General features: G+C 40.9%; 1 pseudogene; it reads right to left on the bottom strand.

The window, feature by feature from the left end:
• Window positions 1-15,712: 15,712 nt before the first annotated feature.
• Window positions 15,713-22,575, bottom strand: LOC124509833 (keratin, type II cytoskeletal 8-like; annotated as a pseudogene).
• Between the last annotated feature and the right edge of the window lie 307 nt (window positions 22,576-22,882).

Raw genomic sequence — 22,882 nt, 5'->3', positions numbered from 1 at the left:
CTATCATTACCACAAGCAGAAATCAGGTTACATTTTCTTTTTAATATTCATATTATTTAATATTCATATTTGGCTTAATAAAATGTAAAATTAAGCAACAGTACTATTCTCCTCCTGAACAATATGAGAACCTAAAAACACTTTAATTGTAATATCCCTCCTATTTTAGCACTGTTTATTGAGTATTTTTTATTAACTTATTTTTATATTTCCTAAATCAGTCATAGTTATATGTGTATATGTACATATATATGTATACATATATAAATTACATAGAGTTTCTCTGATTAGGGAAATGAAATATATAATATACATTATATATTTTATTATATATGTTACATAATTATGTAGTATTATTTATTAAACATTATACATGCATATATTTTATATGTTATATATATTACATATGTATATACATATATAATGTATATAATTTCTCTAAACTGTTTTCTGGATTATTTTCTCAAAAAATATCTTCCAATTCACTAATTTTGTCTTCAGCTATGGATAATCTGTTATTTAACCCATCTACTGAGTTTTCTATTCTTTTCTATTTTTCATCTCTAGAAGTTATTTTTTTCTTTTCCAATCTATCTGCTCTTTTCTCAAAGTGTCATATTTTTCTCTATATTCTCAATAATCTTATGAATTTAGTCTTTCCAAAAAGTCTTATTTATTGTTTCTCCCAGATTGTTTCATTATTCAAAGGTCTGTGGAGTATAATCCTAGTTTTTTTGTGTCCAATGACTTTTCCTTTCAACGGTTCTTTTTTTTTTGAAATTCCTATGAAGTTTTGAGGTACATCAAATATACTATATCTTGATTATTTTGGAGATTACATAACTATACACATTTGTAAAAACTCATCAAACCTTTAACTTTAAAAGACTGAAATTTACAGTCTGTAAATTATACCTCAATGTGATTTAAAATTTTTTTGAACCCCAAACCCCTATTGATAAATTTTTATTTAAAAATCCCTACATGAGACTTTTTCTTTCTACCTCAAAACCCAGGTAAAACAATTTACAGGCCTTCTTTCTGTGCCAGTGGGCATTTTTTCCCTAATCCACCACTTGAAGTGCATACATCCATTCAGGGATCCCAAATGGCTTTGAGTTTTAAAGTCCTACTCCACTAGGGACAAAAGCTTCATCTCTTGACCACATGTGTTACAACCCAATCCTCTAGGTTATTGAAAGCACAAAGCCTCCACTGCATTCCATCAGGCGGGCACCACCTCAGCTTACTCTTTCACCATTATGGTAATTTTGAGGGAATCATAATTGAGAGATAGTGAAGGAAGCTTTCTGCTCCTTTTTCATTTCTGACCCCTGGAAATACCCACTACTTCCTGAGTGTGGCTCTGCTTTAGTGAGAGTCGCTGCATGTATATTAGATTTGTATGAGTTTGCAGGGGGTGAGTTCTTATGTTTTCTGGTCTGCCATATTTTCAGGACCAGAAGTGCCCTCCTTTCCTCTTATTCAATGAACTGTCACTGGGTGGCATGTATTCCCACGGCTTCAAGTTAATAGGCTGATTAACTCCTAAATCCACATCTCTAGCATAGACATCTCATTTCAAATCCAGAAATACACTTGCAATTCACAAGTAGATATTCCCACCTGAACATCCCATAAAAATCTTAAACTCCATAATATGTTCATATCTAAACTCCCTCAAAACTATATCTTTTCCCCCAACTAATGGCATCACCATCCCATCAGTTTTCCATGCCATACATCTGACATTTTTCCTCTACTTTTCTGCTCCTTTATCCCCTGTCAATACTGCAATTCTACTCCTTTATGTCCCCCAGATAAGTTCCCTCTTCTCCATTCTCACTGCCTTAATTCATACCTCTCTTTATAGTCTCCCCAAAAATATTCTCTACAGTTAACAGTCCATCTTTTGTACTTTTTCCAGAAAATGACAAACCCAAATGCCACTCTTCTCTTTAAAATCCAAAACTGCATATATGTTCTGCCACTATATACATAAGGAAGCCCACATCACGAAATTTCATGTCACATCCTTTCATGACCTCGCTTCTTATTCAAGGTCAACTCCTGCTAGCTCCCTCTGAAGCTCAAGCCTTAGGGAACATCTGACTTCCCTAAATGCAATGTACCTTTTGACACTACCAAATCTTTGGACATGAGAACCAAGCTGCCTAGACTACCATCCACACCACACACCCTCTTGGCCTAGAGATTCTCCAGCATCCTTGTCATTCACGTCAGCCCAAGAAGCACGTTCTCTCTGACACCTTCCCCAACCTTTCAGAACCCTGCCCTAGCCATCACGAGTGCCCCCTCTGAGCTCCCTGCCCTAGCCATCACGAGTGCCCCCTCTGAGCTCCCAGGGGAGTTCAGATAAATGCCAAATGCCATTTACCACATTGTTTTGAAAAACTATTTAGACTTCTGTCTCCTCCACTATACTACGAATTCCCTGAGGGAGGGGAATACTGTTGTACTATTTATGTTACCACTCCTAATTCCTAGCATAGTCCCTGGCCCATAGTAAATATTCTGCTGACTCATTAATAAAAATTGTCATACTTGCAATTTAGGGAAGACTACATGATCTATTGGGTCTCATCCAGATATAACTTATATGATCAGTCAAGGTTGAAAATAATTGTACCTAAAACTCTACAGGCAAAATATGCTTATTCTTTTCCTATCTGTAAGTCTTATAGTATAGGCATTCTGTAATGTACATGTCATGATAAGCTCTCATAGGCTGCCACTTCCAGCTTCAGTCTATTTTTTAGAATTCATAGGGATTAGTGTACATTATCCTCTCTTAAAGCAAATGGCACTTCAGCTTGACCAAGTTTAATGTCCATATAAAAATCAGAAATGCTACAAATTGAGGCATATAGAAATATTTCCCATCTCTCCTTCAGGCTCTGTCTGCCATCTGCATCCTACATCCCCACTGCTAACCTGCATCCAACCACTTTCAATCTAGAAACCTCATTCTCTGTGGAATACTTGAATCGGAACTAATTATAGCAATAACTAAAATGGTCCTATGAATGCATGCACTGCACAACAAGAATACTTTTACTGGATTACTTAGCCGTGGCATGCTGGGTCTGTTAATGTGCTCTGCCTGGCTTCACTGCAGACATACTTCAGAAATTGTAAGGCTGCAGTTAAAGTAATAGAAGGCCAAAGAAACCTGAAGAGATAAAGAATCAAATTCATCTCCTTGGGAATATGTTTTAAAACAATCTTCTAATGGGAATAAGGGACTTAAGAGGTTCATTTCAGAGCAGATGTCAAACCGGAGCTGGGTCTGTTTTGTAGGTTTTGTTCACTAGTTGGCTTTCTGCTGCATCAGTTTTACTGGAGTTTAGAAAAGCAGCCTGAGACAGCACTCATAGCAAAAAGTTGTGCAGGGCCTTGTGATGCTCAGGCTCCCTTTCTGTGCAGCAACCCACTGAGAAGGAAGGGATGCACCAGGCCACTGGTTCTCTCTCACTCAGTTATAAACACGTGGCTCTTGCTTCCTGAAAAGCAAATGGAACTAAAAAACTTAATTCGGCATGGTGTTGCCAAAGCATAAAAGCAATCAGCTTGGTCTTTAGCTAATTCCATCAAAATAGAAGGAAACATGAAAATAAACAGGCAACAATAGGACAATGTCTCAAGACAGAGGGCATATAGCATGGCAGTTAATACTTTGGACTATGAATCAAAAGGGAGCTGTGTTTAAAGCTTAGCTCTTTGGGAGCACCTGGGTGGCTCAGTTGGTTAAGTGTCTGACTCTTGGTTTCAGCTCAGGTCATGATCTCATGGGTCATGAGTTCTAGCCCTGCATCAGGCTCTGTGCTGACAGTGCAGAGCCTGCTTGGGATTCTCAATCTCTCTCTCCCTCTCTCTCTCTCTCTCTCTCTCTCAAAATAAATAAGCTTAAAAAAAATTTAACTTAGCTCATCCATTTACAGCCATATGACCCTCTTAGAGCCTTGGGGTCTCTGCCTATAAGAGAAGAATGAAGCTTTTAACCAAGCTTCAAAAAATTATATTCATCAATAAATTTAAATTGTCTTAGCCTCAGTAGTACAAGACAGCAGGTAGTATAAGAACAAGAGGGTGGATCTATTATGTCCTTCTTTATTGAATACTACAAAAGAAACTTTATATAATTGTTGGCAACTTGGCTCAATGATCAATGCAACAAACATCTAAATAGGTTGCCTAGATTCTATCCACCTCTTCCTCTGACTTATCACTTCACCTTCAACAAACCTTCAGTTAATCTAGTCTATGACAGTATTTTCTACCTTATACTGTAATTATAATATATTTAAGGGGATATTTCTAAACTGACAACATGTCTGTGATCTTCAAATACAAGATTCCATCATATATCAAATTACCACCAATGCTAAGCATGTAGAATGTTACAAAAAGCATTGCAACTATACAAGTTGAAGTCAGGAGCTCAAACCAAATTTAATTTAGATTTGATTTGAAAACATTCTAGTGTTATGGTTGCGTGGTTTTAGAAAAATACTCATGGTTGGTTCTGGTTTGAATAGGTTGACTGGGTTAAAACTAAAACATTTCTCCATTGGTTTGTGGTTAACCAATTAATTTATTGCTTCAGAAATTGAAGTTGGTTAGCCAGCCCCAGGTTTGGGTTCCCGGTTCAATTCAGTTCAAGTTCCTAGAAAATGTATACTCAGAAAACTGAATGATTCCTAAATTACCATGTGCTAAATATCCCAACTTCCTCAAAAACCACAAGTCTCCCACAAACCACAAACTCTCCTACTCTGGTAAGACAACAAATGTCCTAGCAAGAGGCTGCCCAGAATCCAACCCAAAGTAGAGCAGAAGGCAGGCAACACCTAGTCTGAGAGCAAAGAGGACCCCGACAGTTTGACTTACAGCAGAAGATAATCACTGTACTAAAACATGTGCCTTTCTTGGGCATTAGGAATCTTTATGTTGGCAACTCTCAACCATATCTGGACATAAATGTGTATCTCTTCTAGTTAGGAGGCATCTGTCAGGTAATCATTTACAAATAATTGTTGAATTTGTTTCAAATGGACATATTAATACATAGATGTGTGCATTCATATATATAATGACTATATGTTTATGCCTTAATGAATTATTCTTAGTCACATGCATTCTGATATGTGTTCTTTGTCCAGGAGGAAAATACATGGGGCTACAGGGGGTACATATCTGGGAATGATATGTACCTGCCTTTGGGCATAAACTGTATGTGGCAGCAGAAAAATGTGACAGCAGGTTCTTTGGATGGCATCCCCTTATTTCTGTTCATACCACGGGATAAACTTGGTAATGAAGACATGAGAATGTGGACATCAGACTAAGGGTTGAGGTATAGCCATAGGCATCACAGGTCTTGGATTCCCTGAAGTATTACAATGGCTATGAGACCTATCAAAGCATTGCAATAGCTGAGGCCTATATTAAAGCCAATTTGCCCTGAGAGTAACTAGCTCTAACAATATCACAGATTCCTTGATAAGATCACTTGACCTTGGTTAGTGCCAATTTGCATGAGCTTGAGCAATTAAGTATCAAAACCAAAACCTTCTCAATATTCCAAATTTAAATTCTGGAATGTGCAGCGGAGAGGAAATTTAGAAATCTCCTAATCTAGTGGTTTCTAAATTTAGCTGGCCACCAGAATCAGTCGCAGAGGTTTATAGAAAAGATCTTTTAAATAAGAATGTCCAGTGCGGCAACCTGGAAATCTAGGACCTTAGGAAGCACTCAGGAAATTGTGATGATCAGTCAGCTTTGGACACTACTGATCTAGTCCATCCCCCTTTTTCCATTCAGAATAATGTAAGTGCAGACAACTCTTCAGTTGTAATAATCATAGTTAATATGTGTAAAGCGCCTGCTGTGAACCACTTTAACAAACCTCCCCTCCAATCTTTGTAACTACTCTTAAATCCATGCTGTGAGTAAACAACTTTCTACAATCTCCTCTCTCTAGATGTTCTGCACTATTCTCATGCAGTTTATCTTTTCATATGCTTCTGATGGGCATTGTTAGGTGTCCATGTGGTGCTTCAGAAAGTCCTGCCATCTTAAGCAAAGAAGATAAAGTGATTGAATGGCATTTTTCATCAACAGCAGGTTCTCAAGGATGTTTCCTAGGACCTTTAAGGCATACATTATACTTTTCTCAGGCTTGTGGCATGTCAAACCCCATAATGATCAGGGAGATTAATGAACTCTTAGCAAATTAATATGTTCATGATTCACATGAGTATAAATTACCCAGTGAAAACCCATGGTGCTTGATCACCAGGCACTTCCAGGACCAGGGCTCCAAGATTTCAACCTCTTCTTCCCACTTCCAACCATTTCCATGTTGGGCCAACATATGATTTAGATTGATGGGCCTACTCAGAACATTAAGATGCTTGGCTACATGACTAAGTTTTCATACACAAAATGGCTTCACTTTTATTAAAAATACCCACAATGAAACAAGTCTAACTTCAAGAAATTTTGTTGCCAGGGTGCCTGGGTGGCTCAGTTGGTTAAGCATCCGACCTTGGCTCAGGTCATGATCTCATGGTTCATGAATTTGAGCCCAGCATTGGGGTCTGTGCTTACAGCTCAGAGCCTGGAGCCTGCTTCAGATTCTGTCCCTCCCCTGCTTGCATGCTCGCTCTCTCTCTCTCTCTCTCTCAAAAATAAATAAACATTAAAAAAATAAAAAGAAATAAAGAGAAATTTTGTTACTGATGTTTCTACTATTACTCGCTTCCAGAATTTCTAGCAACAAACACTTTGACTTTAATCAAAATCCACATTAAAAAAAAATCCACACAAATGCTTTACTTTTCAAATGATTGTCTGGCATCCTGGTAGAGAATTTACCTGTTAAGCACAGTCTGCCAAAAGGGTGAAATGAAATAAGACAGCATCTGACAATATCCCTGGCAACACTACCACCATTTTGTGCCACAGGCCCTCAGTTCGCTTACATCATTTCTGAACTCTAATCAAAGCCTCCCAAAGGAAAGTTTTGGAAGCCTGAAAACATATCTAACCCCTTTGAAATAGTTATTTTGGGGGGCTCCTGGGTGGCTCAGTTAGTAGAACATCCAACTTCAGCTCAGGCCATGATCTCACGGTTCATGGGTTCAAGCCCCACGTTGAGCTCACTACTGTCAGCATAGAGCCTGCTTCAGATCCTCTGTCCCCTTCTCTCTCTCTCTCTCTCTCTCTCTCTCAGTCTCTCTCTCTCTCCGCCCCTCCCCCACTCATGCTCTCTCAAAAATAAAAATGAATATTTAAAAAAATAATAATTAAAAAAATAGTTATTCTTAAGGGGGTGCCTGGCTGGCTCAGTGGAAAGAGCATGTGACTCTTGATCTTGGAGTCATGATTTTGGGCCCCCTATTGGGTGTAGAGATTACTTAAGTAAAAATAAAACTTAAAAAGAAATAAGAAAATTATTTTTCTAAATTGCAGAAAATTGAATGGATCATATCACAAATGAGCTATAAAAGTTAGTGCCTCCATAATAAATGCCAGCTACACTTCTTGTGATTATTTCATCTCGTTTAGCCAACTGTGTAAATGATGTTACCTAAACTAACAGATGAAACAGGAAGAAGGTATAATAGAGTCTTCTATAAGCTGAAACTTCAAGAGTCGTATTTACAGACACATGAGCATTTGGGGAACTCCAAAATCATTGGGTCTCAGCTCATTTTACAGTTTTCCAAATCCATTCACGGACATTATCATGCATGTTCCTCACAGCAATTTCCAAAGGAAGCAGTCATGCAGCAGTGAAAGAAGTGTGCTCTGAAGCAGGAAGCTTGAGTTTGAGTCCAGGTTCTCAACTTAACTAGAGGTCTGATAGTTATTTATCAATGCCATTACCTGTGAAATGTGTGTGCTGATAGCTACTTTCACTTGCTGAACAGATAAGTGAAATGAATACATAAAGATATCTAGCTCTGTTTCCAACTTCTAACTTCTTTCCATGCAAATCCCAACGGGTATTCTTTTTTATTTATTTAGAGAGAGAGAGCACGAGCGGGGTGGGGGGGGGGTGCAGAGAGAGAGGAGGAGGGAGAATCCCAAGCAGGCTCCATGCTGCCAGCACAGAGCCCAACCTGGGGCTCAAACTCAGGAACTTTTAGATCATGACCTGAGCTGATACCAAGAGTCCAATGCTTAACCGACCGAGCCACCCAGGAGCCCTCCAATGAGTATTTTTTTTATCGTGACAAAATGGTTCCAAAATATAACAAGTCTCCAGGAAGAGCCAATAAAAAGTATTAAAGAAGAATAATGGAAGACTACCATGGTGGTACATGAATTACATTAATGGACTCAATTCCTCAATCCCTCTCTGCATCCACCTTTTTTGCAGTGTGACTCAGCAGTTCCTTCTAGGAAAAATGGAATGTGTTTCCCTGCACCTCAAGTCTAAGTTCAGTCCTGTGAATTGTTTTGGCCAATGAGATGTTAGCAAACTTGCTGCAAGCAGAGATTTATAAAAGTGCTTTTGCATTTGCTTCCTGTCTGCCCTCTGCACGTCACCATGGAACATGTCTGGGCTAGCTGGCTGGTGGTTAAAAGATATGTAGCCCAATTGCATGCACTTCCTTAGACCATGAGCCAGCAGACCACCAGACTTAAGAATGAGCCTAACTAAAGCCAGAAAAACTTCCCAGCTTAGCCCAGCCTAAATTACAAGCTGCAAATGCAAGAGCTAAATAAACATTTATTGTTTTAAGCTGTATTTTCTCAGTGGGGTTTTTATAAGAAAATTAAGCCCTATAGAAAAAATATTTGAGTGACTATTTTCTCAATTCTCCCAAATGGTACATAGTTAATTCATTACATATAATAAATGTCTTAGGGTATTAAGGCTTAATTATATTCTGGAACCCTGCTAAGAAGGGATGTTTTATGCCATTGCACTTTGGATGGTTGTCATATAGCATAATTGTAACAACAGATAACTAATACAACCATATATGCCTTATAAAGTCATCATTCCTAAAATAATGTGTCACCAAAATGACAGAGTAATGGACCAAAATTAAATATCAAAAAGTCTGAAATCTATAAAAAATACAAAATAAAAGTGACATTTTAAGAAAGAAATGGAGCATTCATTGTGACAAGTGGCTACAATATGCAGAACAAAAACCTAACTCCTTGACATCTTGCCTTCAAATACACTCCATATTGTTAAAAAGAGTATTTGTTTGAAGAAAAAGCTGTATTATAAAAAAAAATAGGTAATAGTTCATATCATCTTCTACTGATAAAGGCCTTTTTAAGCATGATTACCAGTAAAGGAAACAATAATAAAATGATTGATAGATCTATGTGAAACTTTTAAACATCACTGTATGTTTAAAAATCAAAAATATTGACTCTGACACAAAATTTTCATATTTCAACAAATAGTTAAAAGGAAAACAAGAATTAAATTTGGTAATAGCTATTACTTATATATGTGTTTTCATAGCAAAAACATATTGAGCTTCTTCTATATGCCAGAACTGTGTATTTGGAGCTTAAGTAGAAAGCAGGGGGGAAAAAAAGAAGGAAAGAAAGCAGAAAGAAGCACAACCCCTATTCACACAGCACTTAAACTTTAGTGAAGAAGCCAGAATAGAAGCCAGTAAATAAGTACAGGAGAGCATTCCAGTAAGAGGAAACTGCATGTGCAAAGGCCCTGTGGTGGGAGGGAATTTAGTGCATTTGAGAAACTGAAATAAGGCCAAAGCAGCAAGAACACAGCAAACAAATGAGAGACTGGCTCAAAAAGAACTAAAGAGGAAAACAGGGGCCAGAAGTTGCAAAGCCTTATAAGGCCTCAGGAAGATATTTGATGTTTACCCTAAGAAAGTTACTTAAAGTGAATGGTTTTAATTGGGTGGGTGACATGATCATATTTGTGTTTTGACTTTCTGACTATAGACAAGATAATTTATTCAAACATGTGAAGTTAGTGAGCTACTGTATTAACACAGGCAAGAAGCTCTAGGAATTTGGCCCAGAGGGATGGTAATGAAGATACTGACAAGTGAATGGATTCAAAGATACTTTAATGATTAAACACACACACACACACACACACACACACACACACACACACAAGCTTGGTGACGGGAAGGATTAAGGGAGTGACGGAAAGATAATATTCTATTATGCCAAAATGTGATAATGGCATTCACTAGGCAAGTTAAAATCAGTAGAAAACCAGGTGGGGAAGAGATGGATCATGAGCTTTATCTTAAATATTAAACATATTAAGGCTGAATTGTCTCTGACACATTCATGTAGAAGTGAAGTAAGTGGTTCAGTATAGAGTAGAGGTAGGAGCTAGAAAAAGAAATTTGGATCTCATCAGCATTTAGCGGATAGCTGAAGCTACAAACATGGATATTTGAAGCTGTGGGAAAGCTTCTCAAAGCAGAGACCGAAGATAAGTATCCCTAAGACTTAGCCTTTAGAAGTTCCCAAGATTGATGGCCAGCTGGAGAAGAACAAAGACTTGCGAAAGAATGAGGCTAGCATGAAAGGAGAAAAGCCCAGGGTGGGGAGGAGTAAAATCACCAAGGCCATCAGAAGAGAAAACTTCAAGAAGTAGTGGTCACCAATGTCCAACTCGGTGGAAAGGCCAAGTCAGACAAGGACCTGACAAGGTGGTATCCTGAGCAAGAGCTGCCAAAATGCATTCAGAGGTGGGAAAATGAAGACATCAAGGACAGTCCTCCCCGCGAACCCACGGGGGATACCTTCCAAGACCCCTCGTGGATGCTTAAAACCAAGGAGAGTACCAAAATTTATATATCCTATGGCTTTTTCTATACATACCTATAATGAAGTTTAATTATAAATTCGGCACAGTAAAAGATTAACAACGATAATAATAAAATAGAACAATTATACCAATATACTGTAATAAAAGTTCTGTGAATGTGATCCCTCTCTTTCTCTCAAAATATTACACTGTAGGGGCACCTGGGTGGCTCAGTCGGTTAAGCGCCCCACTTCGCTCAGGTCGTGATCTCACGGTTCATGGGTTCCAGCCCTGAGTCTCTGTGCTGACAGCTCAGAGCCTGGAACATGCTTTGGATTCCGTCTCCCTCTCTCTCTGCCCCTCCCCCGCTCGCTCGCGCGGTCGCTCTCTCTCCCTCTCTCTCTCAAAAATAAATAAACATTTTTTTAAAAAATTTAAATACTGTCATCTTTACAAAGTATCTTAAAAAAGATACTACCCTGTACTCACCCTTCTTGTGACGTTGTGAGATGTGAAACTGCCTACGTAATGGGATGAAGAAAGATGAGTGACGCAGGCGCTGTGACGTAGCTAGTCTACTATTCACCTTCTGATGATTCGTCAGGATCATCTGCTTCCTCCCCGCGGTTTGCCGTGGGGAAAATGAAATCACAGATAGCGAAACTGCGGATAAGAGGGGAACTACTATATAGGCAACTCTTGTCAGAAAATAGGTTGCAGAACAGAAGGATTATCGAGAGATGTGATTAATCTTTCCCTGCTTTCTTCCTTTTTGAATTTGCCATATGTTTTGTTATTAACAAAATTTTAAGTTTATTTATTTTTTATTTACACCCAACGTGGGCCTCAAACTCACAGTCTGGAGATCAGGAGTCACATGCTCTTTCACCCGAGCCTCCGGCGCCCCCTACAAAATGTTAAAGGTTATTAATATCGTCAAATTCAGTACTCCAAAATTTTGTAAGTATAAAATGGATAATAGTTTAAAATATATGGGCGATTTACATACTAAGTGGTATATATTAGTCCTCATCATTAAGGTTTGTAAGAAATAGAAGTAAAAAGTAAATTTAATTTAAAAATCAAAATAAAAGTAAGTAATATATGGAAAGTTCTTACTTCCCTGGCTGACACAAATAGACATTTTCTTCCCTTTTCTCTTTTATATGAATAATACTACAGTCTAAGACAATTGAAAGATTTTGTGCAATTGAAACTGAGCATTCTGCTTTATCAATGTTAATCTTAATTGGACAAATTCTACTTATTTCATCTCTTTCTTATTCTGTTAGTACATACATACTTCCATTATAATTAAATTGATATCGATTTAATAAGCAAACAAATATTTCACAAAAATACCATCCAGTATTTTTGGTTGTGGTGTTTTTTAAAAAAGATAGGGCACAATTTATGCATATACACATATTAGAAGTAAAGAAATGGGTACACAAACATGTTTAACTTGTTTAAGATCAAAATTATTTGATTAGGGGCGCCGGGGTGGCTCAGTGGGTTGAGTGTCAGACTCTGGATTTCAGCTCAGGTCTTGATCTCGCAGTTGGTGAGTTCGAGCCCCACAAGGGGCGGGCTCTGCACTGACAGTGTGGCTCCTGCTTGAGATTCTCTCTCTCTCTCTCTCTCTCTCTCTCTCTCTCTCTCTCCCTCTTTCTGCCCCTCCCCTACTCATGCTCTATCTCAAAATAAGTAAAAACTCTTTTTAAAAAAAGAATATTTGATTAAATGAAGCAGTGAATAAATTTTTTTCTTGCAAAAATTTTGCCTGAGCCTGAAAAGGAATAGGAATCAGCGCCTGGCATTATGAATGCATTTTATCAGGTGCCATAGGCACATAAAAATTGGTTATTCCTGCTTTACTCTTATGTTGGACATAAACCAACACCACTCTGCAGCAAGTTCCCTTACAGAAGAAACTCTGTCTAATCTCTTACAAAATGTCCTAAATAAGAAAATAAAATAAGTAGAATTAAAGCTGTACTATACCAGGGCACATTTATATTTCTGACAACTATGGATTATTCAGTAATACCCCTCAGTGCACCAGTAAGCAGGGAGCATGGAAAGCTAATAAAAGTAATGAAGTCTTTGTAATACATGAACTCACTGCTATTAAATCTCTTCTGAGAAATGGGATGAGCCTGCCAAGTTTGTTGGGAGGACAGTTGAATTTGTAAGCTGGTAAAGTGAATATAAGTTGTGCCACGTGGCAACAGGGGCTGAGAGATAATGGGTGTTAATCCTCAGAAACTGAATGCTTTCTCTAGCCTTCAAATTTATTGAGAAGTGATCATGGCACAAAGCTGGATTTGTCATATCTGTGTACTTGTCAGCAAAGTCCAGAGATGAAATCGCAGTTTCCTAGTATACAAAGCTTGGGTGTATCAGAGTTGCTACCAGTATTGAGCCACACAATGTAAACTTAACATTCTTCGTCCAATGACTGATATCATTTGCCATCCCTGTTTAAGGCCTGTTGAAGTGCCTTAGTTGTCCAGAGCTCCCTGGAGCCATGAGGATATTCAGGTCTACGGAAAGTGCTGGTCAAGTGGTGTATTGGTCAAAGACCAACCAGGAAACAGCACACTGTAATTTAGGAAAGCTTAATATACAAAGGTGTGGGCAGGGTACACGAAAACCACAAAAATAGTACAGTACATACCCTGAGGTAGTATTAGTGGGGAGCATTTACCACTCCTGGAACAGAAGTGTCAAGAGAAGGAAGAGGTTACTGGAATCTAGAGACAGAAAGGGCTATGCAGAAAACATCACCTTACAGAAGCTGTGACTTTCAGAAGAGGGACACAGCCAGTCTGAAGCCATCCTGCAGGGAGGGGGATAGGCAAGTAATACCCCAGCCTTCTCTTCCCTCTACTCTCCAGCAGGTGCCGCCCATTGACTGAACCCAACCAACAGCCCAGGGCAGAGAGCCCTCTGAAGCTGTCTCTCCGGCATGGTGCAAGGTGGAGTAGCAGGTAGGGTAACCTGAAGGGGCAAATGGAAGGTACCCAACGTAAGTGGAAAGACAGTGTTATTGTCTTAAGTAAACTCTAGCTTTGCCTAAGCTTTATTTTATCGGTAGTTCCCTAGATGATATTATTTGCTTGGTTTCCTCTCCAGCAGGAAGAGTTTTAACCTAAGAGTGGGTGAAGGACATTAATCCCCCATAGTCAATTTCCTTAAGCATTTTCAGGTAACATTATCTCCTGCTTCCCCATAAAAATCAAGAAGGCTCACCTGAATCCCCAGGAGAATATTTATTTTCATTTTACAAAGAATGCCTGGTGTTGAGTCGTGGCTTTTTTTAAAAAAAGAGAATAATTAAAGCTCTCAGTTTTTCCTTTTACAAATCAGGTGAGCAATGTACTTACTCTGAACAATGACAGTTTTTTGGCTGCTTGTGAACCCTGGAAATATTGATCAGTTAAAAATATTCGGACGCTTGCATCTCCTGAATTTGCTTACTGCAGCCCTTCTTCCTGGTCGGTCAGGAGAACACCAGCAATTTTGTTCTCATGATAAATTATCCTCCCTGGTAGGTCACTCTTTTTTACCTAAAGTCACAATTTGCTCCTTCCTCTAGGTCACAACCTGATTTTTCAGGGTGACAGATTTATTGCTTGCTTTGTGCTCCAAAAAACAAATAGCCAACATTGCTCAAAATACAGTACTGTCACAATAACTTTGGCTATTTCCCAATGGGAATAAGACCTGGCATTTATATTCCTGTTTGGATTTGGTAGAGAGAGAAAGAGCATTTCCACATTTCTCCAGATCTGGGCTGGAGATTGGTAGTTAGGTTCAAGCCACGCTGCCAGTGTAAGCAAGTGTTTGTTGGCGTAGTCTTGGAGGTTCTCTTCTTCTTTTGAGGAAGCCCAAAAAGCAGAGCAAACAGCTACTTCTGACCTCCAAAGTAAGCCTTTTCACTGATGGCACATTTACCCCTGCCATCATAAAAGCCCAAGTCACCCATAAAATGTCCCTCAAACCTGAGAAGGAAGCTGTGATGTTAGGTAAGGTCATGTCGAAGACCTCTCATGGTGGAATGTGGATTAAAGTGATGAACCACATTTCCAGGCCTGTTCATAAAAAAGAAAAGGAAAGGGAAGGGGAGGGGAGGGGAGGGGAAAGAAAGAAAGAAAGAAAGAAAGAAAGAAAGAAAGAAAGAACGAAACCCACACTCTCAAGTCTTCCATGGTTCCTTCCCCAGCCTGCCATCTGGATATGCTGCAAATCTCCAACCCTGCATCAAACCCACATTGCACATATGTAAATGCTGTGTGACCTTGCAAACGTTATTAAACAGCTCTGTGCCTCCGTTTCCTCATCTGTTAGAGAAAATTATAGAACATACTTTATAGGGCTGTTGAGGGAATTAAATAAGCTACTGCTTATAAATCATGTAAAACAATGCCTTCTATGCAGGAATTAGATAATGTTTATAAATTTAGTCTGGTGAAAATAAAGTGGTATCTTCTTTGTGGTTTCCATTTCCTAAAATGACTGCTCACATCTTTTGCCATTTTTTTCTACTCTGGTTGTTAATCTTTCTCTTATTCATTCACTGAAATTCTCTATTCTGGGCTAAGCATTTGCTATTTGTGTGTTGCAAGTATGGCTATTCTTATTCATTCACTTTTAAGGATGTGGAGGAATGGTTGGCAGACCAGCTGAGGGTTTATTTGGGAAAAGACACTTGAATTGGCTTTTAGCTGGGGGCAAGGGCGAGAGGGAATACCCAGGGCAGTAGACTCCCCAGAAGGATAGACTGAGGATTGGGACTGAGCCTCAGGTGGGTCTCCTGTTCCTGTAGCCACCCTGCACAGCCCCTTTCCCCAAAGGCTCTATGGCAGCCACAGGAGCGAGGAGGCTGGGAGCAGCCACAGTGGCTGCTCAGTTGGACAGGACATCAGATGACTCGGAAACCAACTTCCCATCACGTGTCTCAGCCTTCTTCACAACCACAACCCTGGAGGAGCTGACTCAGCTGAAGGTACTGGAGCCCCGCCGCAGCAGAAGCAGGACTGGAAGGAGCTCAGGCTGTAGCTGTGGCCAGGGTTCCTGAGCCCCCCCAAAGGGCGGAGCTCAGCCCACCGGAGCAGCCACCTTGGTATGGTTACTCATGTTGTGCATTCCAGACTCCAGCTGTATCTCCCCGCCCTCCAGCAGCTTGCAGGTGGTGGCGATCTCCATGTCCAGGGCCAGCTTAATGTTCCCAAGCTCCAGGCCCTCGCACATCTGTCCTGCCATGTTCCACTGGGCTCGCTGCAGTGCAGCCTCCACTTGGCGTCGGCGTCCTTCGTGACCAGCTTCCCACACTGCCCGGTATCAGCAAGGGCAGCCTCCAGGGAAGCCCCCTGGCCATTGAGGCTGTCGATCTCAGCCTGGAGTCGGCCGTTGTTCCCGTTCATCTCACAAATCGTCTTTATGCAACTGAGGTCATCCCTGTGCTTCTCAGCCAGTGCCAGCACCTCTCATACTTCTGGTACAAGGTCTCAGCCTCGGCCGGATACAGTTAGCAATCTCCTTGTACTGGACCTTGACCTTGGTGATGATGCCATCGGTCCAGGAGGCTGCTGCTGTCCACGGAGTGGAACGCAGAGGTGTCAGAGATCTGTGGCTGCTCTCGGCTCTCCGCTTCACAGGCCGGCCAGCAGCTCCAGGAGGGACTCCAGCTCTGCCTCATCCATGGAAGCTTCACCCACAGCCTTCTTGACTCGGAAGATGCATCTTCCCATCTCTGTGTGCTCTGTATCTCTTCCTCCTACTTATTCTTGAAGTCCTCCGCCAGCCCCTCCTGTTTGATGGGCTCCACCGCAGGTTCCAGCTTCTCCTGGGCCAGTGTGTCCAGCTGGCACCGGAAGCTGTTGAGGTAGCTCTCCAATATGTTATCCATGTTGCTCCGAGCCGCCTTCCGCTGCTGCAGGAGGCTCCAGTTGGTGTCCGGAATCTCATTCTGCTGCTCCACGTCGCGTACCTTGTTGATAAAGGAGGCAGACTTGCTGCTGAGGGTCTTGAGCTGCTCCTTCTCCTGGATGCACACCCTTGGATGTTGGGGTCCACCTCCATCTTAAGAGGGCTCAACAGGCTTTGGTGCCCTGAGACAGCTACGGTGCCCCCTGGACCCTCTCGCCTGCGTAGCCCCCGACCACATTCATGCCGGTGCTCAAGCCACCTCTGAAGCTGCTGCTGCTGCCCACCTGGGGGGCTGGGGAGCTGATATGGGAGCCAGGTGTGCCAGAGCATGAGCTGCTGCTGAAGGCCCAGGGGCCAGAGGTAGACACCTTATAGGACCTCTGGGTCACCCTGATGGACACAGTAGAGGCTGGAGAGGAGGCAAGTAGGCTGAGCCAGAGATTCCAGAGGGAGCCAAGGATGACTTCTAGGTGGGGCGCTCACTCTCATTATGATATGCACAGTATAGATTTTAATCAGGAAAATAAGAATTTTCAAAAAAGGCATTGAAAGGCAATGCCCTAATAATTGGAATAAAATATTCCAAACAGGCTGACTGCCAGCCTTCATTAGACATTGCTTTTTACCAAATCAAACTGGCTTAAATGTTACATCAAATTGTTAAATCAGAGTAAATTTATAAAATAATCATCAGTAATAACACATTCGGGGATGCACAGAATAATAAACACAATTCCTGCCTTTATCAGATTTAACATCTAGCTACGATGAAAGAATAAGCAGATTAAAAATATTTAAAATTATAAGGAAGTATAAATTTTAGGTAGTACACACCACTGTACATCTCGTTATAATTCATTCCTATATTTAAGAAACTCGTTTCATAAGTCACACCAACAAAGACAACAAAATGGTGAAAACTCATTTCCTTCCCTGTTGACAGGAATCCTTGAAAAGTCACAGTTTCTAGTGTCCAAACCATGAAAGAACAGATTTTTGTTATTGGAATTAGTCCATGGATAGGAATATTGTCATAGATTCAGTGTCCAAGAGGATGATCGGGCTGCAGCTAAGTCCTTGTTCTCTTTCTCTTATCTTTACCATCTCTCATTTGTGTAGTATGGTTTCTAACACATCATGCATATGGGGAAACTCCTAACCTTTAAAAAGTCTCGTTATCTTATTTCTGTAAACATTCTTAAGTTTTTCAAAGCTCTTTCTATATAGGTCTTGAGTGATAAATGCATGTTGGTTTCAATTATTTTTATTCTTAAGCATTTTGTGATCCAAATATGGCCTCTGTGGACTCAAAATATTTTTTTAATTTTTTTTAATGTTTATTTGTTTTTCACAGAGAGAGAGAGAGAGACAGAGCATGAGCAGGGGAGGGGCAGAGAGAGAGGGAGACACAGAATCCAAAGCAGGCTCCAGGCTCTGAGCTGTCAGCACAGAGCCCAACATGGGGCCCAAACTCACGAACTGCAAGATCATGGCCTGAGCTAATGTCAGATTCTTAACTGATCGAGCCACCCAGGAGCCCCTTAAATTTCTTTTTTTTTTTTAATTGTTTTTGACATTTACTTATTTTTTTTTATTTTTTTTTTAAATTTTTTTTTTCAACGTTTATTTATTTTTGGGACAGAGAGAGACAGAGCATGAACGGGGGAGGGGAAGAGAGAGAGGGAGACACAGAATCGGAAACAGGCTCCAGGCTCTGAGCCATCAGCCCAGAGCCTGACGCGGGGCTCGAACTCCCGGACCTCGAGATCGTGACCTGGCTGAAGTCGGACGCTTAGCCGACTGCGCCACCCAGGCGCCCCGATATTTACTTATTTTTGAGAGACAGAGAGAGACAGTGCATGAGCAGGGGGAGGGGCAGAGAGAGAGGGAGACACAGAATACAAAGCAGGCTCCAGGCTCTGAGCTGTCAGCACAGAGTTCGCGGGGCTCGAACTCACAGACCGCGAGATCATGACCTGAGCCAAAGTCGGACGCTCAACCGACTGAGCCACCCGGGCACCCCTGGACTCAAAACATTTAAAGTCTCAGGTGTTTGTTTCAAATCAGTCCAGCTTCGGTCCTTAGTTCAGTATTGGTTATCAGAGAACAAGAAATATGTTAAAACACAGTTTTCTCTGGACAGAGAAAGAGGAAGAATGCCAAGCAGGATCCACGCTGTCTTCACAAAGCCCGATGCGGGGCTTGAACTCATGAACTGTGAGATCATGACCTGAACTGAAGAGTTGGATGCTTAACCAAGTAAGCCACCAGGCACCCCATTTTTTAAGGTGGTGTTTTTTGTTTTTTGTTTTTTGTTTTTTGTTTTTTTGAGAAAAAGAGAGAGAGAAGGGAGGGGCAGAGAGAGAGGGAGAAACTGAAGCAGGCTCCATGCTTAGTGCAGAGCCAAACATGGGACTCAATCTCCCTACCCTGAGATCATGACCTGAGCTGAAATCAAGATTCGAATGGATAACCAACTGAGCCACCCAGGCACCCCAAAAATATTATATTTTAATTGTAAAAATTTATTCCTGAATTCTTATGACTGTCACAAGCCAAAAGACCAGTTGGCAGAACAAGTATTTAAATTCTGATGTATTGTTTCAATTCAATAAATGTTTGTAGTAATGGTAAGAATAGTTCATAGAAAATGAACATCTGTGTGCCAGGCCCTGAGCAAAGCTCTATCAGAACTAGGGCTTATCTACTCAAGTCAATATATGTTTCTTGTGGTCGTGGTATGTGCAAAGCACTGTCCTGGGCGTTTTGGAGTCTATACTCCAAATGCCTGCTCTGGTAGCTCAAAGACTGGAGAGAGCCTATCTCTAAAGGAATCTGGAAAGGTTTCCGAGCCGATGTTAGCACATTATGGCTTGAAAACCGAGGAAGCCTCCCCCGCTTCTGCCCGCCCCACACAAGCCACAGGGGCTGGGCCACGGGCCTTAGCAGAGGCACTGCTGCAGCAGGACGCTGCCCACACAACTCCATCCCCACCCCTGCACAGGAGCTCCAATCCCCATCGCCCTGTGCGTGTGCTCTTTTTGACTCTGATTTTGTGTTTCAATCCTGCTTGGTGGTGGTGTCACCTGCTCATGATTTGGTTTGTGGCCACGGCCCATTCTCACCTCGGCCTGTCACATACCCCCTGGGAAGATCTGTTAGGACTCAACAGATCACCATGTCCATATAGCTCCTTAAGCTTTTCAAAGTATCATCTCAGATAAGGAAATGTGTGGAGATTTAAAGGTGATTAACTATATCACTATGTAGTAAAGAATATAGATAGCAAAAAATACTGGATTGTATTAAGCAGGAGTTACAAACCTGCAAGGCATCTGGGGGAAATAGCTTGGGCACGTAATGACATCCCTGACTTCAACCCACCGGTATTTTTTCAATTTACATTTTGTAAGATGATCTATAATGACATGCCATCGAAACATAAATACTTCCACAGGAATCAGCAGAATTTTCCAAGGTCCCATCCAAACCACTCTGTACACATTCATAATCCGAATAACAGAATTCCTTTCCCTCTGTCAGTCACTGTGTTTGTTTTCTTTTCGTGGCCATCAAAAGCTACCAGTGAGATAACTCAGAAAATATCATGCACAGAGAGCTAATTGGAATGGACTTTGCTACTCCTTGGCTGGTTTCAAGAAGCTGACCTCGAGCAAGAAATTTCAGAAGATGGGGAGTGAATGCACGAGCAATGTGTTTGAATTCACTAATTCTGTTCACAATTCTCTTCCGGGAATGATCGACTCAGAGGAAAATAAAACCACAGCTGAGCCTTAATGGTGGGCACTGAGTGGAATGTAATAAAAATATTCTCTTTTTAATATTCATTTATTTTTGAGGGAGAACGCACACAAGCAAGGGAGGAGCATAGAGAGGAGGGGGCAGAGGATCTGAAGTGGGCTACATGCTGACAGCAGAGAGCCCGAAGCAGAGCTCAAACTCACAAACTGACAAACCTGAGCCTATAACAGACGCTTAACTGCTTAACCAACTCAGCCACCCAAGCACCCCTTTCCTCATCATTACTTCAGGAGACCATGGAGTTTAATGGAGAGATCAGTGAATTTAAGGCAGAAAGATGGAGATCTAATCTGCCAAAAAGTAAACATTAGTCCTTGCCTAAGATCCTTCAGTTTCTCCTGCTGTAACAGGGTGGGGAGTAACTAAATATTCTCTAAGATTCCCCAGAGTTTTAACATTGTCTCACTAGATTGCTCTCCATTCTAGGCAAGCTGGTTTTCCTAGACTATCCATTAAGTATCCAATATACAAAGGAAGAGATTCTTGAAAGTGGCAGAAGTTAGATTTCAGGTCAAAATTGTTGCTCAAGGTTAGAGTCTTGAGGCGCCTGGGTGGCTCAGTCAGTTAAGTGTCCAACTCCTGATTTCAGCTCAGGTCATGATCCCGCTGTTCGTGAGATCTAGCCCCATGTGGGGTTCTGTGCTGACAGAGTGGAACCTGCTCAGGATTCTCTCTCTCCCTGTCTTTCTGCCCCTCCCCTGGTCGTGCACGCTCTCTCTCTCACTATCAAAATAAATAAATAAACATTTTTTTTTTTAAAGATTAGAGTCTCTCTCTGTGAACTAAGATAAAGCAAGCACCACCTCTCAATTTAACAGAGACAAACTGACTCTCTCTGTGATAAACTCAAATCAAATGCCTAAAAATTTTTAAAGTTACATATAAAGCTTTTTGGCCAATCCTGTTCCTGTATTGGGGCGCCTAGCTGGCTCAGTTGGTAGAGCATGCGACTCTTGATGTCGGAGTTGTAAGTTCAAGACCCGTGACGGTATGGACATTACTTAAATTTTTTTTTAATCTTTAAAAAAAGAACCTGTTACTGCATTATTGTCATTCAAATACTTAAAAGTAAACTGTGTTGATAAGGTGCCAGATAAAGATGCCTCCTGTAAGACAACCTGTGCCTCTCCTTCCCATTTATTCTCAGCTTTCTTTTCCAGGAGGGGCCCTCCCCAGCCACCCTGTCCTAAAACATACCCCCAGAGGCTTTCTCTTCACCCTTTACTTTTTTCTTGAGTACTTATCATCATCTAACATAAGATATATTTTATTTACTTGACTTATTCTCTCTCCATGAAAGCAGAGAATTTTGTCTATTTTATTCACTGCTAAATTTGTAACATCTAGAACAGTACCTAGCACATAGGAAGCACTCAACATTTATTTGTTGAATGCATAAGTAAATATTATTTACCATTATGATATAACAATTGCCACTTTTAAAAGAGTGGTGTATATCGGGTATATAACCGGAATAAATGTAGGCCTGCATTCAGGATGTTTTCCAGCTCCAGATTACAAGAAAGGTACACCTTTGGTAGGTACACCCTACCAAAAATAACTACATAAATGAACATTCCACATTGGCAATAATGACACAGTCTGAAGTCTGACATAAATCAAGGGATTTAACTTCAGGATGACAAGAGAATCAGAGAAACACATTATTCTCAAGTGTCTTCAGTCTGGGTTTGGGTGACACACAGAGTAAGCAAAGGTATCCTAAAGGCTTTTTTGCTGGAGTAACAGCCAGACTTGTCTCGCTTTTGCTTTATAAGCGCAAATTATAATGAGTAGCTCTATGATAAAATATAATTCTGGTTCTCACCCACATTCCAGAAGAAGAAACTCCAGAATCTCTCTTTGGGCTTCTCCTAAATTATTCCCGAATTCTAGGGGCTGATGCAGTGTGAAGGGGGGGTGGGTAGTCAGTAAGATGCCCACTCCAGAGAAGGAAAGCCCATTCCGATGTCTTGCCCACCTGTCCGCCTCTCAGTTCTCAGTTCCGTGTGCCTCATGCTTAGTCTACCCCAGGCACCAGGCAGCTCTACAGCATTGTAGTAAGATCTGCTCTGTGACTCACCTGCAAAATCACCGTCTTGTTTTCCCTCCCAAAGCCCAGAACTGTCTTTTCAATACTGACATATAGGATCTTTTTCCCTCTTCTTCCCTTGCTCAGAAACCATTCACTATCCTGCTACCCACTTCCTCTCCTCAACCCCTAAGTTCCTTAACACACACACACACACACACACACACACACACACACACACACACACACAATTTATTTCACAAGACTCCTTCATTCCTATATCCCAAAATCTG

The sequence above is a fragment of the Lynx rufus genome, unplaced genomic scaffold (genome assembly GCF_022079265.1).
Source record: "Lynx rufus isolate CCGP_SWC_20201006 ecotype Redwood Valley unplaced genomic scaffold, mLynRuf1.p SCAF_15, whole genome shotgun sequence".
In the NCBI taxonomy this organism is placed as follows: domain Eukaryota; kingdom Metazoa; phylum Chordata; class Mammalia; order Carnivora; family Felidae; genus Lynx; species Lynx rufus.
The sequence above is the reverse complement of the archived record's forward strand: the minus strand, read 5'-3'. Positions and strand labels throughout refer to the sequence as shown.